The sequence below is a fragment of the Pantherophis guttatus genome, chromosome 1, assembly GCF_059756535.1.
Source record: "Pantherophis guttatus breed Tessera chromosome 1, ASM5975653v1, whole genome shotgun sequence".
NCBI classification, from domain to species: Eukaryota; Metazoa; Chordata; class Lepidosauria; order Squamata; family Colubridae; genus Pantherophis; species Pantherophis guttatus.
The window spans coordinates 277,104,437-277,130,277 of record NC_142063.1 but is presented as its reverse complement, the minus strand read 5'-3'; the positions used below and the strand labels follow the sequence as shown (position 1 = coordinate 277,130,277).

At 40.0% G+C, this 25,841-nt stretch overlaps 1 long non-coding RNA gene across 1 annotated transcript; it reads right to left on the bottom strand.

Moving 5' to 3' along the window:
• Positions 1 to 1,519: 1,519 nt before the first annotated feature.
• Positions 1,520 to 24,029, bottom strand: LOC117671981 (uncharacterized). Its single transcript, XR_004593084.3, has 4 exons — positions 23,917 to 24,029; positions 22,823 to 22,976; positions 5,468 to 5,636; positions 1,520 to 2,370 (listed from the first exon to the last, which is right to left on the bottom strand). It is a non-coding gene; the product is annotated as an uncharacterized LOC117671981 (long non-coding RNA).
• Positions 24,030 to 25,841: the final 1,812 nt, after the last annotated feature.

Here is a 25,841-nt window from a genome sequence, read left to right as displayed (position 1 = left end):
GAAACTAAATGATGGGCACTTCCACAATGCCAAAGCTTCTATCTTCTGTCCCTCAAAAACAGCTTCAAAACAACCCCTGATTGCCTTTATTATCTCCAATTCATTCCAATAAGGAATGAAATGTCATGCCTCAGTCTTGTAACAATAAAAATCCTTTTGCCTGCCCCCTCCATTCTGCATTAGCAATATTTAATAGGACGGGACTGCAGAAGGCCATTAAATGAGGTCACCAGAAGGAAGGAGTGTGGCTGAAAAGGGTTTTTTTTGGGTGGGAGATGAGGCTAAGGGTCAGAATGAAAGAAAGAAGTCTCCCAAAGGCAAACTGTCCACATTCCTACTATTAAAACTATCCCAGCTTCCAGTGGTGGGATCTTCCCGGCTTAACAACCAGTTCAGCGATTGTACGCTGTGCACACATGCGCAGTTTGAACAAATCTTCACTTCTGGGTTTCTTCGGAGGAGTAGCACAGCTGATTCATGTGGCAATCAGCTCTACTGTGCAAATCAGCTGAGGAGATAAAGATAGGAAAATAGCACAGGTGGGTGGGCCCATCTGATCGTTGGAGCTACCAGTTTTCTCCCAGCTGATCATCGGAGTTACCAGTTTGCCTGAACTGGTCCAAACCAGTAGAATCCCACCACTGCCAGATTCCCAAATTAGGCTGAAATCATACTACTAACATTAGGCTATTTTGAAGCTATTTTTTCTCTATTGTTCTGAATTTCAGCAGCATGAGTTCAGAGTGCTAAGAGATGGGATGCTGGATTTATGGAGTGACTACTTTTGCACTAAAAGAAAGTAAAATAATTATTTCCAGCCCTTTGCACGACATCTATATTTCACATTAGGTTTATTACAAAATAAATAAAATAAAAATTTAAAAACCCAGTGGTTCCTACCTGAAAAGCCAGACAGTGGGGCAAGAGTTCTCAAATCGGAGAAGTCATGTCCGACCCATCGCGATCCCATGGGCAACATTCCTCCAGGCCTTCCTGTTCTCTACCATCCCCCGGAGTCCATTTAAGTTCAAAATGAGGATTATTACCGCAGTAATGTGACTGCCAATATATCATACCATTTAGAGCTGGATTTTGTACATAGTTCCTCATTTATTATATGAGTTTGATTGATCAGGATTTTAAGTAAAGATACTGTCTTCTCCCATATGTCAAACATCAGAATCCAGAAAGAGATAGGAAATAGAATTTGTTAAAAAATAGTTTAAGTAATTTTGAATCTGGGAATTAACTATGGAAGAGAAAGTTTAGAAAATGCTTTCCTTGAGTTACCTTAATGTCAAGTGGTTTGTGAAAAACCACATGGGTCTATACCAGTCTTCCCCAAATTGTACCTTCCAGATATATTGCAACATCACCTCCCAGAATTCCTGTGCACCAGGTTGAGAAAGGTGGATAAACATTGTTTATTACATGAAAAATATCACTTGGCTACCCATGGTAGGTGTCGATATATTTTTGTTCTTTTATGGATAAATAATTAGTCATCCAAAGAATAATATATTTGAAAGCATTGTTCTTGGGCTAAAATAACATATTTTATTCAATCTAGCCTTTCATGTCAGAAGAATACATAGTGTTTAAATGCTTCTAATTCACATGTTGGATCACAGTTTCCCCTATTCATAAACACAATGTGGATCCAAAGTTATTCTTCAGTTTTTAATGTCCAAGGAATAGTGGAAGAATTTGGGGACAAAAAAGTTCAGCCAATACTAACTCTGATTCAATATTTTCCATGACAGCTCTGCATGGTGTCGTCCCAGATGCATTGTCATTCAGAGATGTTTCACTGTTCTGCTTTCAAGTTCTTCTAAATCAATTCAGGAATAAAACCTTGGGAGATAGATTTGTTCCTTTTTTTTTTTTTTTTACCATTTAACTCAAAGGACAAGCTTCTGCTTTCTGGAACCCTGATTGATAATACTTTCAAATTTGGTGGTCAGCTGTCAGAATTTAACATCACTATTTTAATTTATGAACAGAAAAAAACAAAAACAAATAGGCGTGCTGAACCTTTGATAGGCTTGAAATTCCACCCCCCAAGTATAAACTGTAGGTTTGCCCTTTCTGATGATATGACAGCATCACCACCAATGTGTGTCATGATTTCCTATTAATAAAATCCCCATCAAGCTATTAATAGGGGGAACAACATTACTCTTGCTTAAATCATTACAGTAACTCTTGACTTAGTCACTTCCCAGTTGGATTTCTGCAAGGCACTCTACATGGGTCTGTCCTTGAAGAATATTTGGAAGTTGTGGTAGCAGAAGTTTCTCAATATGAACTGAACTGGCTTCCAGTTGGCATCCAGATGCAATTCAAGGTGCTGGTTATTACCTACAAAAACTGTAAACAGTAAAGGATCAGGTTACTTACAGTAATAACCAATTGTTTCTGCTCATCAAAACTTACTGAGTTGGCATACTCTAAATCAGGGGTGGCAAACTCGATTTCATTGAGGGGCACATCAGGGTTGTGTTTGATTTTGGGGGAGAGGGGCATGGCCAGGGTGGCCGTGGTTAGATCAACATCACTCATGTCGGGGGTGCCTGTGGAGGCCCGAGCTCTCTGCCAGCGAAAACGGGCTCCTAAGCTCTGTTTTCTGCTGCGATGGCCTCCTGCATCCCTCCCCAAGAGAAAACAAAGCTCGGGAGAGCCGCAAGCTCCATTTTTGCTGGCAGAGGCACCACAGGTCGGTCCTTTTTTTTTTTTTTTTTAATTAGATTTATATGCCGCCCTTCTCTGGAGACTCAGGGTGGCTTACAATGCATTAAGCAATAGCCTTCATACTTTTGTATATTTTATACAAAGTCAGCTTATTGCCCCCACAACTGGGTCCTCAATTTACCTACCTTAGAAAGGATGGAAGGCTGAGTCAACCTTGAGCCTGGGGAGATTCGAACATGCAATAATTGCAGACAGCTGAATGTTAATAACAGGCTTTTAGTCTGTTGAGCTATCCAGGCTCCTTTTGCTGACCACCAGCCAAATTTAAACAGCCTAAGGGCCGGATCCGGCCTGTGGGCCTTGGGTTTGACACCCCTGCTCTAAATCTTTTCTATTAGGCAATATCATCTTGTGGGACCCAGGAATGATGCCTTCTCTGTCACAATCCCTACCCTGTGGAAGAAGAAACCTCTGGGAGATCCAGATGGTCTCACCCTGTTAGGAATTACTTTTAGTCCTCAGGCATGTCTCATACTGATGGTCTCTGGAAGTTTATTTTTGATTGATTGTGTTGTTTGGACCTCCCCCCCCACTTTAAATTCTCTATTCACCACCCGGAATCCCAGCTGTGAGGTGAATAGTTATATAAATAGTCTAGATAAGTAAATAAATATTTTGAGTGCATCTGTGTGATAAGGAGTTTTTGCAAAGCTGGAGAGAAACGTTGATTTGTTCTAATATTCGTGACAAATCTCTTTTAATCCCTGCTATTGTTTAGGAGAAGGGATCCTGCTTCTTCAGGGATAGTTCTAATATTATATTCTGGCATTTCCAATTGTTACATTTTAGCATCAGATATGCTAAATGGGATCCACTTTTATCCACCATCCATTCAATTTTTGCTTCATATTTACAGCTCCTGAATACCAGCTACAGCAATTGTTCCTGTAAGCAGAGAATTGATGACCACAGAAAACTTAGTTCTATCCTTTAAAGAATACCTTTCTATCCTGTAACAAATGAGAAAGCAGAAGAATTGGAAAGTGGGCTAAGTAATAACAGTGAGAAAGGGGGAGGTATGTGCATTTCCAGTTAAACCATATTGGCTTGACTAAATTACATAAGTACCCACAATATTTTGCAACATGCACATATCTCCAAACTGAAATTTTATTTTCCTGCTGTTTCTGATGCAACTGTTTTTTTTAAAAAAAAACTACCCTTAACAAATGAAAAAAAAAAACCAGTTGGACATGCATTCAGCCTCTGTAACAAGTACTATAAACAGTATGTTTTTAGATGTTCAAAAATATACATTCAAACCACTAGTGACACTGGACACCTGAAAACCTTGAAAACAGAATTTGTAGTGAGACCTGAAGGCTCGTTCACACAGACCCAAAGATGTGCTTTCCTCCTTCAACGCTTGAGACAAGAGGAAAGTACTGTATGCTGCTTCCAGAATTGCTCCCCTTGCAATGTTCCTTTAAGTTCCTCAGAACAAGCTTGTTATGCCCTCACTATATATAGTCCTCAACTTAGGACCACAAATGACCCCAAAATTTCTATTGCTAATCAAGAAATTGTTAAGTGAGTTTTGCCCCATTTCACAATCTTTCTTGCCATAACTGTTAAATGGATCTCTGCAGTTGTTAAATTAATAACACGGTTGTTAAGTGAATCTTTCTTTCTTTCCTATTGACTTTGTCAGAAGATCAAAGGTGATCACATGACCCTGGGACATTGCAATGAACCAGTTGCCAAGCAACTGAATTTTGATCATCTGACCATGGGGATGCTGCAACGGTTGTAACTGTGAAAAATGATCATAAATCACATTTTTTCAGTGCCATTATAACTTTAAACTGTCACTAAATGAATGGATGTAAGTGTCATGCCCCCCCCCTCGGAGTCTGAATCTGTGGGGGAAGATCAGCTGGAACAAGAACTGACAGAGATGGAGAGGCCGGTTCTGTTGGCCTTGGAGGAAAGTAGGGAAGGCAGAGTCAGTCCAGGCAAGGCTTTTCTGAATTAGTAAGGCCTCCAGACAAAGAAAGCTCAGGAGAAGAGCAAGGACTACCCTCTCCTGATTCAAGAGCAAGGAGGGAAGAGAGACGGTGAGATCAACGCAGATTGAGCCAGCTACGAGGGAAGAGAGTGGCTCCCCCTTTCACAAGGCACACCTGGGGACTGAGATGTAAGGAGGTGCCTGTGGGAGAGGCATTTGTCGGGAACAAGTGTTGAATCTGTGGAGCCTCGTGTGCACTTGCCAAAGCCTAGAGATTGCTCTACTCTGTCTTGTGGGGCTTGCCAGTTTGCATGCTCTGCTGAACTTCTTGCTCTGGTTACTGTTTGGGCTAACCTGGCTTATTGGACTGTTGGCCCTGGTTGCTGTTTGATTAACCTGGCTTACTGGACTACTTGGAGTCAGAGGCTTCTGAAGGTGAGTGTGAAAACTTTGCTCCAGGACTTGTAGGGAATGTGGGAACGTTTGGGGGCACAGTTGGAGCAATAAAGGGGAATTAGACCTGTTCTCTGGTTGTGTTGCCTTCGTGCCACGCCCTGGGTCATCACAGTAAGTCAAGGACTACCTGTACTAGTCTCATTCCTGAACTGTGGGTTTCTGTCAGCCCCTCCAAGATAGGCTAGGAAATTTATACATGCTAATATTATTTACATTATAAAGATACTATAACAGAATCTTTAATGTGTTTCCCCCTCCCTTCCTCTCTTTATATCTGTGAGAACTAGGGAGATCTTGTCTTAAGATGCTTACTTGGGTTACAGTTCTGCCCTAGACAGAACTAAATAAATTTCTATTATCTGACTTTTGCCTTGGTTTTGGCTCTTCCTCTTGCTCCTCGAGGTTATTCCTTCTCCCTTTATAGTTTCTGACAGGGTAGCCATTGAACCAGGAATGGTTGGTAGTGACTTTCCACTACTTCCTATTTTGGCAAAAAGAAAAAGGTATTAGATGAAGTAGTGAAGGATTCCCTCAATAGATGGCATGCTTCAGGGGTCTGCACAGGGGATGGAGATGGAACAGCAGTTTTACTATTACTCTACATTCATTTGTTCACCATTGTCGTGAACTGAAATGCACAATAATTCCCCACCTTCCTCCGTTTGCTGTCATCATTGGAACTAATCCTTTTTACTACCGGTTCTGTGGCCTTGGTTTGGTGAGCGTGGTGTGGCTTGGTGGGCGTGGCTTGGTGGGCGTGGCAGGGGAAGGATACTGCAAAATCTCCATTCCCATCCCACTCTGGGGCCAGCCAGAGGTGGTATTTGCCAGTTCTCCGAACTACTCAAAATTTCTGCTACTGCTTCTTCGAACTGCTCAAAATTTCTGCTACCGGTTCTCCAGAACCTGTCAGAACCTGCTGGATTTCACCCTTGCTCTGGAGGATAGCAATAGCAATAGCACTTAGACTTATATACTGCTTCTTAGTGCTTTTACAGCCCTCTCTAAGGGGTTTACAGAGTCAACATATTGCCCCCAACAATCTGGGTCCTCATTTTACTGACCTCGGAAGAATGGAAGGCTGAGTCAACCTTGAGCCGGTGAGATTTGAACTGCTGAACTGCAGCTAGCAGTCAGCTGAACTAGCCTGCAGTGCTGCACTCTAACCACTGCGTCACCTCGGCTTTTCCTCTTCCATACCACATAGAATGGGAATGGCAGTTTTAGTTCCTGCTGGATCCTTTTGAACCATTTTCAGCCTGCCTCAGCAGCAGGCTGGCCTTAAAATTGAGGCTTTGTTGAGAGGGCATGTCTTGAGCAAATGGTAAGTGAGCCATCTCAGAGTCAAAGCAGTTGGGTGTATGGATGAGCTGTAAGTCCAAGGGAAGCACTGGAAGGAGTTCAGTTATAAGAAAATTTACCTTGTCACAGATATTTATTACCCATCTCTAGAAGTAAAACAAGATTTATAATTATAACTTGCTCTTTAATTTAGCTGACAAAATATAGAGAGCAGATTCGTTGAAAGCCAGTTTCCTTGCTGAGATTTATCTACACAGAGGTTCCATGTGGGAGGCACTGTGGAGATGGTATTTCTTCTAAATGCAATTACTGCTCAGTAATAGTATTTCTTCAGATTCAAAACCAAGAAAATGCTTAGAAGCATACTGGGGTGCAAATATAGTACTTTTCTGCAGCTCTTTAAGCCAGACACACATTTTTCTGGAATTGCATAGTAATCAGTTTAAACATATATATAAATTTCCTACTCACAAAAGAGCTCACACCAACCACAAGCAGGTTTTTTTATGACCAACTCTTTCTAAATTTAGTTGCATGAGTAATTTTACCTTCACCTTTCACTCAACTGGATACTGACTTACTCACACAGGTAAATATAGTACCAAAATTTTGCAGTAAACTTGCATATGGAAGTTGCATGAAAGTCTGAAGCACATAAAAAACTCAATAAAAAACAGAGGAAAAACAGGTAGTTCAGGAGAATTGGATGGAGCAGATTACATGTAACAGGATCTTGACCAACTTAATCCAGACGGCGTGTAATTCTGCCTAATTTTCACTCTACCCATACCCATGTAAACATTCAATTACATTTTTCCAGTTTCTCCTCCTAGTTCTCAACTGAGCTGCAGTCAACTTTTCCCTATGTAACAATTACTCTGTAAGAAAGTCACATTTTAACAGTGAAACACAGTCTATACCCATGATGGTGAACCTATGGCAAGTGTGCCACAGCTGGCATGCAGAGCTCTCTTGGTGGGCATGCGAGCCGTCACCCAGTTCAGCTCCACTGTGCATGCGCATGCGCACACACGCCTCCCGCCGGCCAGCTGATTTTCAGGATGTGCAGGGGGCGGGGCACATGCGATAGACACACACTCATGCACAGGAGGTTGGGTGCGCATGCATGGGAGTCACGCTGGGGCATCCCCCGTGGCCCATTTTTGGGGCCAGGAGGCTGCAGGGAGGCCTACTAGGCCCAAAACGGGAGGTGGGGGGTTGCTGGTTTGGGACAACCAGATACTAATTTACATCTGGTTCGCTGAACCGGTAGTTGCAAGAAATGGCTGGCCCCTCCCACCCCACCCCGCCCCGCCTAGGAGTCTCCACACAGCCTGTTTTGGATTCCAGGTAAATTCAGGGCCTACGCGGAGGCTCTGGGAGGGCACAAAACAGGCCTCCCGGAAGTTCCGAAAATGAGAGTGCCTCCGGAGCCAGAGGGAGGCCATTTTTGCCCGCCCAGAGGCTCGAGGAAAGCCTCTGGAGTCTGGAGAGGGCAAAAATGCCCCCGGCCATGGTGCAGGAGGCCGAGTAGGCCACACCCACCATGGCCACACCCACCCAGCAACCGAGTAGAGAACCAGTTGCTAACATTTTTAATACGCAGGGGACGAGGAGCATGGGGGTCATGCGTGCATGTGCGGGGGCCGCATTGCATTATGGGTGCTGGCATGTGCGCGCGCGCTTTTGGCACATGAAGAGAAAAAGGTTAGCCATCACTGGTCTATACCATATACTAAAGTAATGAGATCACTGTCCCACTAGTAATGTATGGAGAACCTCCAGAGAACCTCTTTAACATTCAATGTTCTATGAAATGGCTCAAAAATCTGCTGGCATACAAGGTCGTTCTTGACTTACAACCATAACCGAGTCCGAAATTTTGATCATAAGTCATTACAGTCCTCACCTTATCCCTAGTAACAAACAGTGTTGTCAAAGTCCTCTTCAGTAAGAGATGTTCTCTAATACACAAGTGCTATTTTAGTAGCACTCCAGTTAGTTATATTATAGTGTATATCTATCTAACTGCAGATAGGTTAGCTAAGAAAACAAATCATGAAATGCATTCAGTCCTTATAACAAGAATGGGCAAACCTTAGGGCGTATTTAGCCCTCTGCAAGATAGGCTGTCATAAATAGATAGACAGACAGACAGACAGACAGACAGAATATTTTGGCACACTTCTTGCAACAGAAGATATAAGGATATTGTGTATATCATGATGAAAATCATGCAATTTGTATTAGCCACATCATGAAGTCATGTGTACGATATAGCAATAGCAACAGCAATAGCACTTAGATTTATATACTGCTTCACAGTGCTTTACATCCCGCTCTAAGTGGTTTACTGAGTCAGCAGCCTATTGCCTCCAACAATCTGGGTCCTCATTTTATCGACCTCAGAAGGATGGAAGGCTGAGTCAACCTTGAGCCTGGTGAGATTCGAACTGCCGAACTGCTGAAAAATTAATCCTATGACATCGTGACATACGATTTCACTTTGATTCCCCCCCGCCCCAGTGCCTCACATAAAAGTTTTAAGAAACAGAATAGCAAACAGTTAGACATACACATCTATTGCTTCCATTGCCCAACAGGTTTCTTTCTCTTAAATCTGAAGGTAAAATTTTACAAGCTGTCTGTGTGCATGTATGGATAAAAGAAACCCACGTAGACCAAGTGAAGCATATAAAACAATGAAAACAATGTAATTTAAAAGTCTGATCCCATCCTACATCAATATTTGTATCTGTATCTATAGTTCTATATTCATTTTTCAATGTTTCTTTCCTAACCCTAAACTTTTTCAATGGTATGACACATCGTTCAGTGGTTAGCTACCAAATTTCCATATCACATGAAGATGGGGCTCTAAGAATAGCCTGTAGTTTCTCACACCAATCAATACTCTGTGCAAAAACTGGAGGTTCCAAGCAACTAATTGTGTAGCTCTGTCCAGGTTGCAACCCAAACCAGATAGACATACCGTTTGGGGAAATATTGTAAGCAAGTCTAGCGGAGCTCAGATTGGATTTGGGAGAATAAAACATCCAATCTGAGAAATTATTTCACTCCCCCACCCCCTGGTTAACAGAAGTCACCAACTCCAAATACATTAAGAGACTGAATGATATGCATATTTTGACCTATTAGAATAATTAATTCATTACTGGCTCTCTTTTAACTTGCTGAACTGATTTGATTGCTCTGTCCTGGAAGTAAAAATATTACAGTTTGCCAAAACAGTTTTCAAATATTTATTGGACCAAACCAGGACTGAAGAGGATCAACTTTACCTACAATTGAGCATAAACTGCAAGTTTCATAAACCACAACTGATTCCCAGAATACAGTCATGTACCCACCCAGTTGATCAATGCCTTTCTCTCTCACACACACACACAGAAAGCTTGTGTGCTCCACTTCAATGGATGTGCTTCAGTGAAGATTAGACAGCCATCTGGCTGGGATGTTTTAATTTGGATTTCCGCATTGAGTGGGTGGTTGCACTCACTGGCCTAAATGGCCCCTTTCAACTCTATGATGTTATGGTTTGCACAGCCTATGGCACCTAAATATTTTTGGCCATCCCCTCTCCAGCTGCTGTTTATATAATTTAAAATAAATACGTGATTTTAAAAGTGGATATGATGAAGATAAGCTTCAAGAGGCAAGCAACTGAAAAGATAATGGAAAGAATTTAACAGAAATAGAACACATTCAATTTTCTGAATTGCCTCAGCCATTCTCCCTTTTGTTCTGACTCTTAGCTCTTGATTTCCCAAAAGGTTGTACACCAACAATGCAAAAACTCGATTCGATTTTGCTGGATGTACTACTAAACATCACTCTCAACCTTGACAATTTTATGTGTGGCAATTTTCACACAAAGCCGTCTGGGGAATGCTGGGACTTGATGTCCATACATTTTAAAAACGCTAATGTTGAGAAACACTGCTCTAGGAACTCTTCTATAGCATGTAGGTCCGAAATCTGGCCAGGTCTCCACAAACTCTTTGCTATCTGAGGTTTGGCTTCCTAATGCAGTTTCTAATCCAAATCATGCAGGCTTTAATCCCAGCTGAGACATACAGAAATGGCAACCTCTTTTCCAGTTCTTGACAGGCTGTTGGCAGTGGCCCACTTTATATTGTTGCTTCTTTTCAAAAATGTATTTACATGGCAAATAAATACCGAATAGCTGGCCAACTTGACTTTAACTATTATGTAATGCAAGGATGGTTCTGGATTTAGGATGTGCCAGCACAATAAAGTTCAACCAATTGTGAGACATGACAGTTGAAGTTATTGAACAAAATATGTAATACGGAAATGTCCTTAGGCTATATTGCAAGCAGGAAAGTTTTTCTTTTAAGTCATGTTAAAAGCTTATGCTAAATGCAAAGAGAGTAACTGAAAAATAGGATTAAAGCTAAAATGGTTTGAAACTCTTTATGACAAGTTGTTACATGTCTTGATGTTATTTTAAAAAAAGAAAGAAAGTAAAGATCCGAGCTATTTCCTCTTCTCCTCAAAATGATCATGGCCCTTACTAACTTGGTAACACAGGAAGGAATGACTTTGTGTATATACTGTATCTTCTGTGGTTCCTTTTTCCAAATCAGCAACTCCACAACATGAACAATTCCATTCTTTTTTCACAGTTCACAAAATGAACCACGATTAAGGTATAAACAATAGTATTTAATTTGTATGCAGCTGAGTTATGTTATCCTGAATGTTTAAGGAAGATCACACATTTTCAAAAGAATTATGTGTACAGTACCTTTAGTGGCTCTGATAAGATGTGGAATACAATACTAGCTAATGTAGCTATCTTAACAGCCTGCTTTAATCGAATGAGTCAGAATTTATCCACCTCTAAATTGTGGTTGTCATGAAAGGCTGAGTTATTCGTCTACTTAGGCCTACCTTATTGTCATCAACAAATAATATTTCTTTGGGTTTCAAGGCAGAGTTCTTGTACTTCGAGATTTTCAAGGATTTTTTTTTAAATCAAAGAGTTCCATTCAGTCTATATATATTTAAAAAGATGGGATAAAAATCTTTTTAAAAATCCACTTTATGAAAGGAAAAATGGAAGGTAAGGAAAGATGACCCTATACTTAGAGCCACTGAAAACAGAAACAGAGAAAGTGAGCATCTGTGGGAGAAAGAAACTTCTTGTTATCTGGAAATAACTCTTTTGTAATCAGTGAGACCAGAAAATAAATGTGTTTAGGTTTAAGGCTATAGCCCGTTTTATTTTTGTTTCTTCTTGAATCTGAAATTCAGCCTTTTAAACTCTTACGGCATTCCAGATCTGAATATTACTTTCCTAGCTTCTCGACCCTGACTTTCTGTTATGTTAGCTGATTCATACAATCCTTTGAAGGCTTGTTTCTTTTTCTTTATTGTATTGCATTGGCCTTTTTGGCTTACTCTAACAATTGTCATCATTAATGTTAATGCCAGAGTTTGTATATCAAAACGAAGGTCATTTTTCCCTGACAGGATTAAATACCTTGATATTTTAGAAAATCTTGGAAAAATCTATATCTCAAAATTACTTTCATGTCCACTGTACAGTTCAGTAGATGAGATATGACTGCACACCTTAATTATTCAAGCATGGTGACGGCATTGATTGTTGTAGAAAGCAGGCAAAGAGATTGTTGGCATAAAAAGTATGACCTACAGAAAATGGAAATTGTCTTTAGATGTAAAGGGCACCATTAATTTCAGTTCTGAAGGCAAAAAATAGCATAATAAATCAATGCCTAAAAGGGGAAAAAATGTGACCTACTGGTGGTAAGAGCCAATCGGGTTTAAGATATTATCTAAGTTTTCTGCAGGCCATCCCATTTTCCCCATGCATGGTTCTTAATCGTTTGCGTATATATTGTATGTATTACAAATGAATCAACTGATCAGTAAATCCATTGATTGAAAATGCAGTGTAAATTTAATATAAATCAGTGATTCCCATAAAGTTCATGGTATGTATTCAGCATCCTTTAGATTTGTGGTGGTAAGGACTTTTACCAGGGACTGCCAGCTGCTGATCATGTGCAGTGTGTGGATTAGCTTTTCAAAATGTGATCACCATGTCTGTAACTGAACAGACTTAACAAATTAACAGAATTGGAAGGGACCTTGTAAGTCATCTAGTCCAACCTCCCCCCCGCCCAACCATCTGATAGATGGCTGTCCAGTCTTTTCTTGAAAGCTTCCAGTGATGAAGCTCCCACAATTTCTGAGGGCAAGCTATTCCATTGGTTGATTGCTCTATCAGAAAATTTCTTCTTTTTTCTAGGTTGAATCTCTCTTTGTTGTGTTTCCACCCATTATTCCTTATCTGGCCTTCAGGTACTTTGGAAAATAGCTTGACTACCTCCTCTCTGTGGCAGCCCCTCAAATATTGGAACACTCTATCATGTCACCCCTGGTCCTTCTCTTCACTAGTGAAATTCTAGTCAGACCCAGAGCTGACTAGAATTTGCACACACTTGCCTTAAATTGGATTTTATATTTTTCTCTCTATATATATTATGCCAAGAATACACGTAGTAAGTTGTCCCGGTAACCTGTGCCTTTATTATACAGTTTCTCCTTACTACTGGATCTTGAGATAGAAGATCTACAGGAGTGCAGATCAACTACCTCTTGCATATCAGTGTTTTTTTTCACTGTAGGAGGGATTAATTTCTGGAACATAATGATCTCAGTCTTTCCTCAGGCATTTAATGGAGCATTCTGTTGTCAGAGTTGAAAGTACAGTACTGAATAAAGTCTTATTATTTTCCCAGGGCTAAGATGATAAAAGCAATTTGTGGATGAGGCTCTACACTACAAGGCAGCTTCTTCAAACATTAGAATGGCCAATTTAGTTATGTAAACTAACATGTAATATGAGCAATTTGAAAAAGGTTATACAACTACATGCTGTTTCACAGTTTATATCAGGTAGAACAGAGAGAATATTGATCATGAGATGTTTTTAATTCACCTTTTGCCTTAAATTCAATTATACATGCCCCTGCCTCCTGAAATATTTCAAATCTTGCAAATCTTGCAATCCTTCCAAAGCAATTTGCTTCCATATTGAAAAGTTGAGCTATTTGGGGGAGATTCTGAAATGGTTTCTAAGAACAGAAGGGGAAGGAAGATAAATTAGCAAAAGCATTTCCATTCTTTTCAGCATTTTCAGATTTCTTCCCTATCTCTGGGAGGAGAAAAATGGGAAATGCATTTAATTTCTCCACTGAAATCCAGATGGACTTTTAATGTTGACTAGGTATGGTCTTTTCTGACTTTTATAAACTTTCTTTTTTTACTGACGTAAGCTTTCAGCTTGTAAATGACCTAGAGAAATATTTTGACTTGAAAGGGACTTTAATAAATGTTTAGATAACTAATCTCTGCATTGTTCCAGATAATGGAACTTGCATTACAGTACTATTAGGCACATCATGTTTATCATTGCCATTGGAAGCATGCAGAAATTAGAAGAAGTAATTTTCTTGCTCATTTGCATTGCTAAAGCCATGCGCTTTAATTTAAAATATTTTCTTTTTTTTCCTTTTTGCTTTAATTCAATTCATTCATGTCTGATATTACTGAAAATTTACCTTGTTCCCAAGCCAGTCAAGATGTAAAGCAAATGTGATAAAAATGACCACACTATTAATGTTTATATTCTTTTTAATTTAAACCACATCAGCATACCCTTATGTCATTTTAATATAATTGCTGTAGCGGTTATACAAAGAATTTGGATTTATTCATAACTCTCTACAACTGAATGATGACATAGAAGGAACCAGTAGGAAACCTGCTTCATTTAGGCTAGGGTGTGGTTTCACCTTGCACAAGGTAATATACTTATGACCCCAGGACTGCATTCTGCATTTCAGTACATTGAATTAACTTTAACAATGGATGAAATCTAGTCAAATGAAGCTGTGGAAAAGCTTCAAAAGACACTTAGTCAAACAATAGAGTAAAAGCATTACACCTTGATGTCTGTTGTCCCAGTATGAATCTGTGTTTACACTGTAATTATGACTCATGAAAAAAATACCAGTTAGTTAGGTGTAGAATCTACAAGGGCATACTGTCTCTAAATTAGTGCCGAAGGGGAGGTTAACTGAAAAACTGTAAAACCAAGTAGAAGTCAGGAAGTACAGGTAAAATATGAAAGGTGTTAGTTCTGAAATAAGCATGTCCTGACTGGTATTCTACTAATAAGTATTTTAACTAATGTTCTTTGTTAAATGGTAATTTTTTGTGTGCGTATCTCTACTGTTTGCTCTTTTTCTAATGCCAATTTGCAAAGGTAAAATTTAGAAAGTGGCCAGAGAATAATTTCATCTATATTCTTAAATATGGCAGAGTTTCTCTTGGAAGAACCAACAGCTACGATGGGTTTTCTTTTCCCCCAGAATTCATTTTGGAGATGTCATTTCAAATAGTCTGATCATCATACTTCAGCAACATGCTTGCCTCTCGGAACTATCTGGAAAGATTCTTCATCTCTAAAAGAAGGGATTTGGGCTTGTATAAATCAGTAATATGTTGTGATTGCCTCCATTATTTTTGTGTATGAAAAGAAACCTGAAACATTGGGATTCGTAGACATTTAGCCTTGAACCAGATTTCAAATCAAAGACAATTTTTAAATAATATACAGTACATCTTTTGGGAACTGAAAAAAGCATATCAATTCTTGATATTTAATATATTTTACGATAAACCAGCTGTAACTTGAATATTTTTTGTCAAGCATCTTTTAAAAAAATAACAAAAGAATCCCCTCCAGTGCTTGCTTTTTTGAACAAGTTAGGACTAGTTCCAACTGACATCTTACAGATTTATGTATTTAACACATTTCTGCACCACCCAACTACATTTCGGATTAGATTTTGACTACAACTGGGGGGAGGGTGAATGTGAAAATTCTGCATAAAGAGAAACTGCAAATTCATGCACACAGGAAGGCTAGACAAAGCTATCAATCTATTCATCTCAAGTGTGTAATGTTTTCACTTATATGAGCATATTATGAAAATATTGGTTCATTGCACCAACATGCCTTAAATTCAGCTTTCACTAAATCGAATTAGACATGCTTTTAAATATTATTTTTTCTAGAGCATTATATTTGAAAGAAATAGTTCTAATGTCAGCATGGGCCAGGATCTTTATTCCTGATATGAAAATTATTTTTGTTCCTTTGGCATGGCAGTGGGAGAATGAATAAGTTTGAGCAAAGGCCCCCTTAATCATAATCTAACAATTTCTTGAAGATCAGAATTTGTTCAAAGAGTTGGAGCTGAAATTCTAGATTTGGGATTTAATGCTGTTACAGCCAAGCAACATGGCCAATCTTTGTAGCAGAGATATAGTTACAACTCAATATTTGCATTCAGAAGCAATTCCCGGGTTCTTTTCAACTGAGATTTTTTTTCTGGATATTTTTTTTTTTTGTACTTATGTATTGGCTTTTGAGTCCTGTAAATATATGTTTTGACTTCAGTCCAATTTATCCATCTAAAGTTATTCTATTTCAAAAGTACACTCTTAATTTTGCTTAATCTATAAATGGCATAGTTATATATTCAAATTTGTGCCCAGATTAACAATGCACTCTGTGACATGCAAGCATAAACTGCTGAAACTTTAAGAGTAAGTTACTAGGAAGAGATTTGTGGAATATCAAATATGTCAGGCATGGCTGGGATTTCATTGTTGCCAGATGATCACTGACTAACTGACACTAGCCTGATTCATAAAGCTGGCCATATGCATCATCTGGTTTTTAATTTGCAACAGTTTCTGATCTCTATATGAGGACATTTTTGTTAAAGTTTGTCATGGACAAATCATTTTCTGGTCATTCTGAAGCTTGCTGCCATAACAATCTCCAGGAAGCAAAGAAGGACAAGTTAGGCTGGTCCATTCCAGATATCATATGGATTTTATGGGTTTTCAATAGGTGCTTGGAGAGTTTCTCAGTGATCCAGTGGGCAGTTGCACCACAGTTCTTACTGAGCATTGAAACATGAAATTGACAAGGAATGTTCCCAAGCATCCCTACAGATGGGGAACACTATGGTTAATGGAGATCCCAGGGAACTCTGTGGTTAATGGAGGAGTTCCAGGAAATGAACTAATAGAAGAGATGCCTAGAATACCAATGATAGCAAATGAAGTAAGTATCGTAGTAAGTAGTAGTGTGGTAGTAAGGGTGGCAAAGCAACCTTGCTTCTCTGACCTTATTGCACCTGCAGAGTGCCATCCAGTGGATTTATTTAAGATGACCCAGACTCTTGAGCAATGATGGATGAGGTGATTATGTGGACTTGTTTGCAAAGTACTTAAGGACAAAATCACTTGTATTTGCTTGAAGCTAGAAACATTTTAAAGTTAAGATGTTTTGATGAATCCCGTGGATTATTCAATGTGTATATTTTGGAAAGAGAGAGAGGGGGGGGAGAGAGAGAGAGAGAGAGAGAGAGAGAGAGAGAGAGAGAGAGAGAGAGAGAGAGAGAGAGAGAGAGAGAGAGAGAAAGAAAGAAAGAAAGAAAAAGAAAGAAAGAAAGAAAGAAAGAAAAAGAAAGAGGAAGGAAGGAAGGAAGGAAGGAAGGAAGGAAGGAAGGAAGGAAGGAAGGAAGGAAGGAAGGAAGGAAGGAAGGAAGGAAACAGAAGCGACTAATCTGGGTATCATTAAGAGAGTTGTGCTAGAATGCCACATTCTTAATAGTTTGCTTACCTTTACATTTACTGGAATTCAAGATCTATGTGATCATTCAGTTTGTCAAAAAATATACCCATAACATTTATCCCATAACATATCAGTTATTTGAATGCTACTTATATGGAACTGACCTAGACTTACTTCAGTTACAGTTGGGAAAACAAATTAGTAATACAGTACATGTATACTGGAAGAAGGTCAACCCCTTCTGGCACAGTCCCTGAGAAAGTTTTGTCTTTGGCATGCACAACCTAAAACTATGTGATAGAATGCAGCCCTTTCTTCAAGCTTTCAGTTCCAGAATAAAAGACTTCAGAGTCTGGGCTCTCCAGAGGCTGATGTTGGCAAAAACCTCTCATTATAGATACTTTAAACTTGCCTCTTGTAAACCTCAACAATTTGTCTTTTAAAAAATAATAATAATGGCATGCTGTTTTATTCATTACCATCTGAGGGAAAAAAAACCTGTTTTATCTGGTACAGCTTAATCAAAGAGCTTACAAAATCAACACATCTGCCAAGTGATATTCTTAGCTACTTGTTTTCCTCTTAGTTTGCAACATACTTCCTGATAAATTCTTGGCTTGTCCCCATGTTCTGTAGGGCATTATTTGGCCAATTGAACTAATGTGTTTAATGTTATAAATAGAGCCAGAACCACATCACATCAGGGTCACAGATTCCAGGGCTTCCTGTTTATTTGTAAGGGTTTGTAGAATTTATTCCCAGACTCTCACTAGAAAAAGAAAATGTAGCCACTTTTCAGATATCAACAAATCTAAAATGGGAACAGTCTGCTGTTTTATATCCCAAAGCTACAAATAATATTTAAAATAATGAGTTCTGCTTTAATTGCTAACTAAAGACTCGTAACAATGTGGTCATTGAACTTATTTCTCATAGAAATGTCCTCACAGATTTCAAACAAAGCTTGAACTGAGTGGAAATGCCAAAAATAGATCCCAGAGTTCTTGAACATGGTTCCTCCACATATATTGTAACTACAATTCCCAGAATTCTCTGGTACCATTGGAAACCACTTAGACCAGGGTCCAAGGGTAAAATGCTACTGGTTCGCTTTGGTTCGGGCAAACCGGTAGTGATAAAAACTACTGGTTTGGGCTAACTGATAGTAAAAAAAACCTACCAGTTCATCTGAACCAGTATTTCTGACGATCAGCTTTGCCGCGCGGTTTATATTTGCTAGAAAGCAGGAAATCCTGCTTTTTAGCGAAGCTAAATTGCACGGCATAGCTGTTCCCCCTCCCCTCGCTGTTCTACTTACCTAGTGAAGTTTCCTTTTTCTGCACGAAGCGCTCGTTTGGTGTGCATTGTGCATGTGTGCGCAGCGTGCTTTTGGCATGTGCTGCACATGTGCAGTGCGCATTTGGTGCACACCACATATGCGCGGCCAGCGAACCGGTGGCAATCCGCAGAGGATTTTACCACTGCCAAGGTCCCCAAACCCCCAGTCCATGGACTGGCACTGGTCCATGGCATGCCAGAAACCGGGCCATGCAAACAAGCAAAGCACCATCTACGGGACGCAGACAGCACATGAAACCAAGCCCCCTCTGGTCCATGGAAAAAAACTCTCTCCACAGAACTGGTCCCTGGTGCCCAAGAGGTTGGGGGACACTGACTTAAGACATCACAACTGAAGTGTAGAAAATTGGGGAGGCTGGGACATCCAACCATAAAGAAGCTACTACTATAACAGATGATTGGGATACAAAGCTCCCCAAATTATTTGTGGACACCTCAGGGACAGAAATGAGAATGGTACACCAGCACACTGCTCCCATTCTGTTAAATAAGATTTGCGTACCTGAATTCACATTTTATACTGAAATAATGTATGCATTACAGTTCGGTTCAGACTAGGTGAATGAGAACCTGAAGAAAAAACATGGACATTTCATCCCATAATTATTGGAACTTTTTTTTTTTTAAATTTTGATTTATATGCCGCCCTTCTCCGGAGACTCAGGGTGGCTTACAATGTGCTAAGCAATAGCCTTCATCCTTTTTGTATATTTATACAAAGTCAGCTTATTGCCCCCACAACTGGGTCCTCAATTTACCTACCTTAGAAAGGATGGAAGGCTGAGTCAACCTTGAAGGACAGCCTTTATTGGTATAATTTTCTGAATTACTTAGCATCTTTTTTTTTTTTTACTTCCAAAGCAATATATAACGTTTCAAATATTCTACCAAGAAAAACCGTTCATTTGCCTAATTTTTTTAAAAAAACTGTTGACCGAAGGGCCAGCAAGTAAATATGGAAGGTAAATATTAGGGGATTAAATAAAATGTTACTGTGCTCTGCTGACCCATGAAAAAACTTAGAAGACCTGGATGTGCTCCAGGGCCTCGTGTGTGGTGATGTTTCAGTATTGTAAATTCAGAAAGTGATAATAGTAACTAGACCAGTTTGAGCAAATGTTAATAATAAAAATATATTCTTTCAGAAATAGGAGTATTTGCTAAAGTTAAACTTTCACTGTGTAAGGATCGGCTTCTTTTCACTCACCTGGGCAAAGTAAATATAAGGACCAGATAAAATTGGAAGGAAACCCCTTTTAGCTTGGGAATTTATACTTTTTCCTGCCCAGCCTTGAAACAGTGAGGGCATGCTGTCACTTGAATGATGGAATATAGTTCCCAACATTCCGATTTAAGTTTTTGGGGAAGGCTAAGGGGCTTTCTCCCCCCTTCCCCATGGCTTTATATTTTGCCTCCTAGCCTCCCAAATTAACCCCGTTTTGGAGTGTTTTCTTATTTCTGAAGAGATAATACAGTTGCAAGAATTAAGGCCACCATTTTGCCTCTTGAAATCTGCTCCCTTAACAAAAGGTCTGATATTTTCAGCCCCACCATTTCCAGGGAGGTCTTGGGATTGCAGGGCTGCGCGTGGCCAGTAAGCTTCAAGCTGCTTAGTTTTGCAGTAAATTATATTGGGAAAAAAAGATTGCAAGGCATTTTAGGATACTTCTTAATTTTCAATGATCCCATTAGTGACCGTTCAAAGTTACAACAGCACTGAAAAAAGTGACTTATGACCGGTTCTCATTCTTACGACCACTGCAGCATCCCCAATGATCAGTCACATGATCAAAATTCAGGTGCTTGGTAACTGGCTTGTATTTATGACAGTTGCACTGTCCCAGGGTCATGTGATCACCATTTGTATTGTAGAAAGTTAGCACCCATCCCTCTCCTAAAAGAATGAAATGTTTTGAAAAAGGCAGGAAAAAATATTTCCCCTAAAAGAGAAATAAAAATCTGAAGGGAGACAGAAACTCACCTCACCTCCCTGCCCCCAAGCAGATTCTGAGCTCCGGCAGCTTTTAGAAATGCAGCTTTAGCAATCCATTACTCCCCGCAGCAAAGTTTGAATAAAGGCAGATTAGCCCTCACCCAAGAGCAGGGGTGGATTCTACTTACCTTTACTACTGGTTCGCAACAGGATTGCAATCGAGTGCCTTGCTTCTGTGCGTGCACAGAAGCTTCTGCACATGTGCAGATCGCCGATGACGACTTCCTGGGCAGTGGGCAGGGCCTCCCACCGATTTTACTACCGGTTCTTGCGAACCAGTCCGAACCGGGGGCAACCCACCACTCTAAGAGCCAAAACATGGCAAAGCCATTAATTATTGCATCACCCTCAGAAACTTCAACCAAACTAAGCTCAGACAACCTATAGAGCCAGCTATGACCCCTACATAAACCCTACAACAGCGAATAGAATACATGTTCTTGCACAGGAACAGAAAGCTCAAGTGCAAACCCCAAGAGAAGGTATAAAAACCCCTCACTCTAAACTCCATATGGTCAGCTGCCCAGACTGACACATGCTTGGTGGTTCATCAATAAATGGACCCTCTTTCCAATCAGCCTCCAGATTCCCTTTTGTCTCCAGTGCCTTTCTCCCAGCTTGGAACTAGACCTGGATATTTCTTCTAACAGTAACCTTCCCAGCAAGTTTCCAATAAGCAAAGTCAATGGGGGAAGCTAGATATGCTTAATGACTGCATGGCTCACTTAACAACTGCAGTGATTCATTTAACAACTATGTCACAAAAGGTCATAAAATGAGTGCGACATTTAACAACTGCCTTGCTTATCAGTGGAAATTTGGGGCTCAATTGTGATCGTAAGTCAAGAACTACCTGTATTTCTAGTAACATTAAATTCAATTCTTTAAATCTATCAGCAGCAGAGATCCGGGTAGGGACCGTGCCGGACACCTGGCAAATTAGAATACTAATGCAGTATGAGGAAATTTAAAAAGCAAGGTTTGTTTTGCCAATCTCTGATGCATATTTGGCAGAGATTCAAGAAAACCTTTTGTTTCTTTGTTAGATTTATACCCTGCCTTTCATATGGGACACTCAAGACAAGTTTCAGAGTTTTCTCAACCTATTTGGTTTTTTCTTTCCTCACAACATCCATCCTTGTGAGTTGAGTTCAGCTGAGAGTGACTGAGCCAAAGTCACCCACTGCACTATCATGGCTGGCTGGGGAGTTCTGGGAGTTGAAGTCCACACACCTTAAGGATTCTCAAAGTTAAGAAACCCTGCACTTAGCCATTGACATTCCAGCTTTCTTCCAGCAGCCGGATTACAGAATTTACTCCTCCTGGAGGCTCCGTTATTTCCTCACTGATGGTCAAAGCAGGCAATATTATCATGAAGAAATTTGGGACTGACTGGACTGATCTAATTTAATTTAATTTAATTTAATTTAATTTAATTAATCATATTTCTATGCCGCCCAACTCCCAAGGGACTCTGGGCGGCTTACAACAAAAATAATACAAACAATGAACATAATTTTTTTAAAAAAAACATTATAAAAGCATTTTAAAAACATTAAAAACACATGCACACCATCCATGGCCTGATCTCGTAAGATTGAATAGCGAGATCAACGGCCCCAGGCCTGCCGGAAAAGCCAGGTCTTCACCGCTTTCCGGAAGGCCAATAGGGTGGGGGTGGTCCGGACCTCAGGAGGTAACTGGTTCCAGAGAGCTGGGGCAGCCACAGAGAAGGCCCTCCCCCGCAGGCCCGCCAGCCGGCATTGTTACAAATCTATATTTGTAACCATTTGTAAGTGTTATTGCCAGGTGGCTGAGAGATGCAGAGATGCATCTCCCTAACAGTCCTTGAAGACGTCTTGCTAACTGTCCTTTAAGGACAAGGCCTTCATGATTGTGGCTGCCCAACTTTGTAGTTATGTTAAAATGGCATTTTCTGCTTTCTCCCAAACAAGATTTGCTATGTGCGTGATTTGCAGTGTTTCGGCAGCAACACCAGTGACGACGAGCTGGGATTTGCCCAGATCTTCTTAGCTGCTTTCGTTGCTGGAGGCACTCCCCACCCCCAGCCTCCCCTGGCTTGGGCAGGAAAAGAGATTAGGCACTGGGAGAATATTTTACAAATTGTTTTCCTTCACTTGTGTCCCACTGAAACTGTTAGGACAGCACCACTCGCCAGCCTCATTACTGAGGCAGAATAGAAGACACAGCAAATTATGCTGGCATACTTTGGTGCCACTTCACTGGAGGAAAGTCCATTCATTTTCCACTGGACCATTACCTGCTCCCTGCTCTGCAGTCTCCTGACTTTCCCCGCTGTGCTTAAATTTCAGAAGGAAGCCTCCTGAAGAAACGTTTTTCCAGTCAGGAAGCTGAGGAAGACTATGTAGTAGGAAACCATGCCACCTTCAGTGACCCCAGATGGGTCAGTTATTCTGAGAAGGAGATTATAAAATTAGAAGCTTTGTGCAACCAATGGATCAATACTTGGTTGATCTGAATTTAAAAAATTGATCCTGAACTTGCAGGAAACACACACACACACCAGGGGTGGTATTCACTTACCTTCGCTACTGGTTCACAAATGTGAGCACGCACGCAGGCGCAGCGCATCAAGAACAGGACGTGTTTTTGATGCGCTGAGGACAAGAGCCTCCTGCAGCCGCCGTATCGGTTCGTCCAAACCTGATAGAACCGGCTAAATACCACCACTGACACACACACACACACAGAGTATCCCTGTCAAATGGAATTTGTTTTTTATTGCTTTTTGCTATGAAGCCTTTTAAACTTCCCAGCCTAGCCTACGAGTCCTGGTGGTACTAATTAGGTCTGACCTTGTTCGCATGTACTAATTAGGTCTGACCTTGTTCGCATTTTCAAAATCAGACAGGACCATGTAAGTGCTGTTATGTAGCTTTGGATTGACTATTTTCTGCAGTGAATTATGTCACTGCTACAATTCTATCGTCCTCAGATAAAAAATAATAATAATGGGATTCACAGTTTGCAGTTTAGTAGAATTGGATCAAGATCAGCGCTGATGTTTGTTTTGATAAATCACTTTGCAAACTTGTTTCCACAGTCTCCTTCCTTAATCTGTTATATCCTTTCAATTTGAAAAAATGCTATTTTAACTTTAGGCTTCTCTACATGTTCTTCTAGACAATACACAGCTAGAACAGTTGTTTTCTTCTTCAAAGAGGTATAAGACTGATTTGAATCAATCCTATAATACTTGGGACAGGAAGCAATTTAATCCAAACCTTCAAGATAGTATATACTGTAGCTCATCCTATATACTATTCACGTTCACAAAGAATGTGAATTAGAACTATTGCCCCATCTTCTTCTCCAAGGGTGGACAACACATACCTCCTATCCATCTTAGTTCTCGGCTTGTTTTCATACAGCTTTCCACCTAATTTCCAAAGCTATTTGCAAGTGATGAATCTCAGCCTGTGGCAAGAACAATCTGTCTCAGTATCAGAAGGTAGCTAACAGAGAAGGAAGAAAAAGAGAGAAATAAAAAACCAAAAGGAATGTGCCAGAAAGATATTCAGTTGGCATATCTTCAATTGGTTCTGGTCCATTTCAGCTTTGTACACAATAACCATGAATGCGCCTCAGCATGACTTCTGTGTCTATGCAACCCTGAATAGAAAAAGATGGCCATATCCCTAGAATCTTTTTGAAACCATTTAATTACCAGTAAGTTTCAGTTACAGAAACTCCAGGATTGGGGTTCTGTGATTGGTTGGCTCCTTTTATTCGAATATATTTCTGGGGCAGGGGTGAAATCCAGCAGGTTCTAACAGGTTCTGGAGAACCAGTAGCGGAAATTTTGAGTAGTTTGGAGAACCAGCAAATACCACCTCTGGATGGCCCCAGAGTGGGGTAGGAATGGAGATTTTGCAGTATCCTTCCCCTGCCACGCCCACCAAGCCATGCCCACTGAACCGGTAGGGAAAATTTTTGGATTTCACCCGTTCTGGGATTTTTTTTATATAAAACAATCCATCAGATGTATTTCCTTCTTCTTTTGAACTCAGGACAAATTACTAGCATTTATTTATTTATTTGTTTGTTTATTTATTTTTTTATAAGTCCCAGTGAATTCATTAGGATTGACTTTCCAATAAATAAGTGTATGATAGAGCATGTTCCGCTATGATAATCATTTTTTGACCTTCACAAAAGCTTATGCTGTAATAAATCTCTTAGCTTTTAAGGTGCCACAGGCCACTCTCTTTCTTTGATGTAAGACAGCAGGTATGAATTTTCTACTTTTCCAGTAATCTTGATGACTGGATTGTGATTCTAAAAAAAGAATCTGGGTTGAGTATTAAACCCCTCCAAAAAAAATAACAGTAACCATTCCATTTTGATCACTTCCTTTGGATCTAAACATTTAATTAATTTAAGTTTAGTACTTATCCTCTTATTGTTCCATTCCTCCAGAACACCATTTATGCTTCATAATCAAATCAATATTATTCTAATCAAAGCATAACCTGAAATCCTTTCTTATTTTGTCGTTTTCAGTAGTTATGCAAGTACTTTTTTTCACAGAGGTATTACAGCCAATCGCCATTAGGTGTCCCCTAGCTATAACTATTCCTAAATATAATAATATTACCATGTAACAATAGAAACCATGAATGGGTTAAATTCCCAGATTTTAATTGTTGTTTTTTATAAAATGAGAACAACATTCAAAAAACATAAAGGAGCCCCCGTTTCACTCTTGGATTGTATAAAGGGATATATTCTGAGAGCTAGTACAGCTACAGGAATCATTAAAAACAAAAACAGTAAAGCTGGATAAAGGGGGACATGTAATTTTTTCCTCTTCCGTTTATTTCCTTAAAAAATATTATTATTAGCAAGCAGTTCACACCGGTTATATTTTTCTGTTAAAATATGCTGGTCTTGGCTCTCTCTTGATGTAGGCAATATATGCAATTTTCCTTCCTTTCCTGGAGGCTAAGCAAGAGGGTAAAGAACTACGTGACTAAAACATCCAAACTTCCTCTTTCATAAGCCATCACATGATGGAAGCAATTACAATTCCAGCCTCGTCTCTGTGAATTGCAGACACATTGCCTCACCCTAGAAACCCGTCCCGCCTTCCCTCCCTCCCTCTCTTTTAGTGTAGGCAAGTAGTTGTTGCAGCCAGCTTGGAAGGGATCCAGCTTCTTTTTTGGAGAAAGCGGTGGATGGAAGGCAAAAACAAAGATCTGTTTACTGAAAGTATACAGCTTTCGGTGGGGGTGCGGGTGGGGGGATGTTGGAAGTTC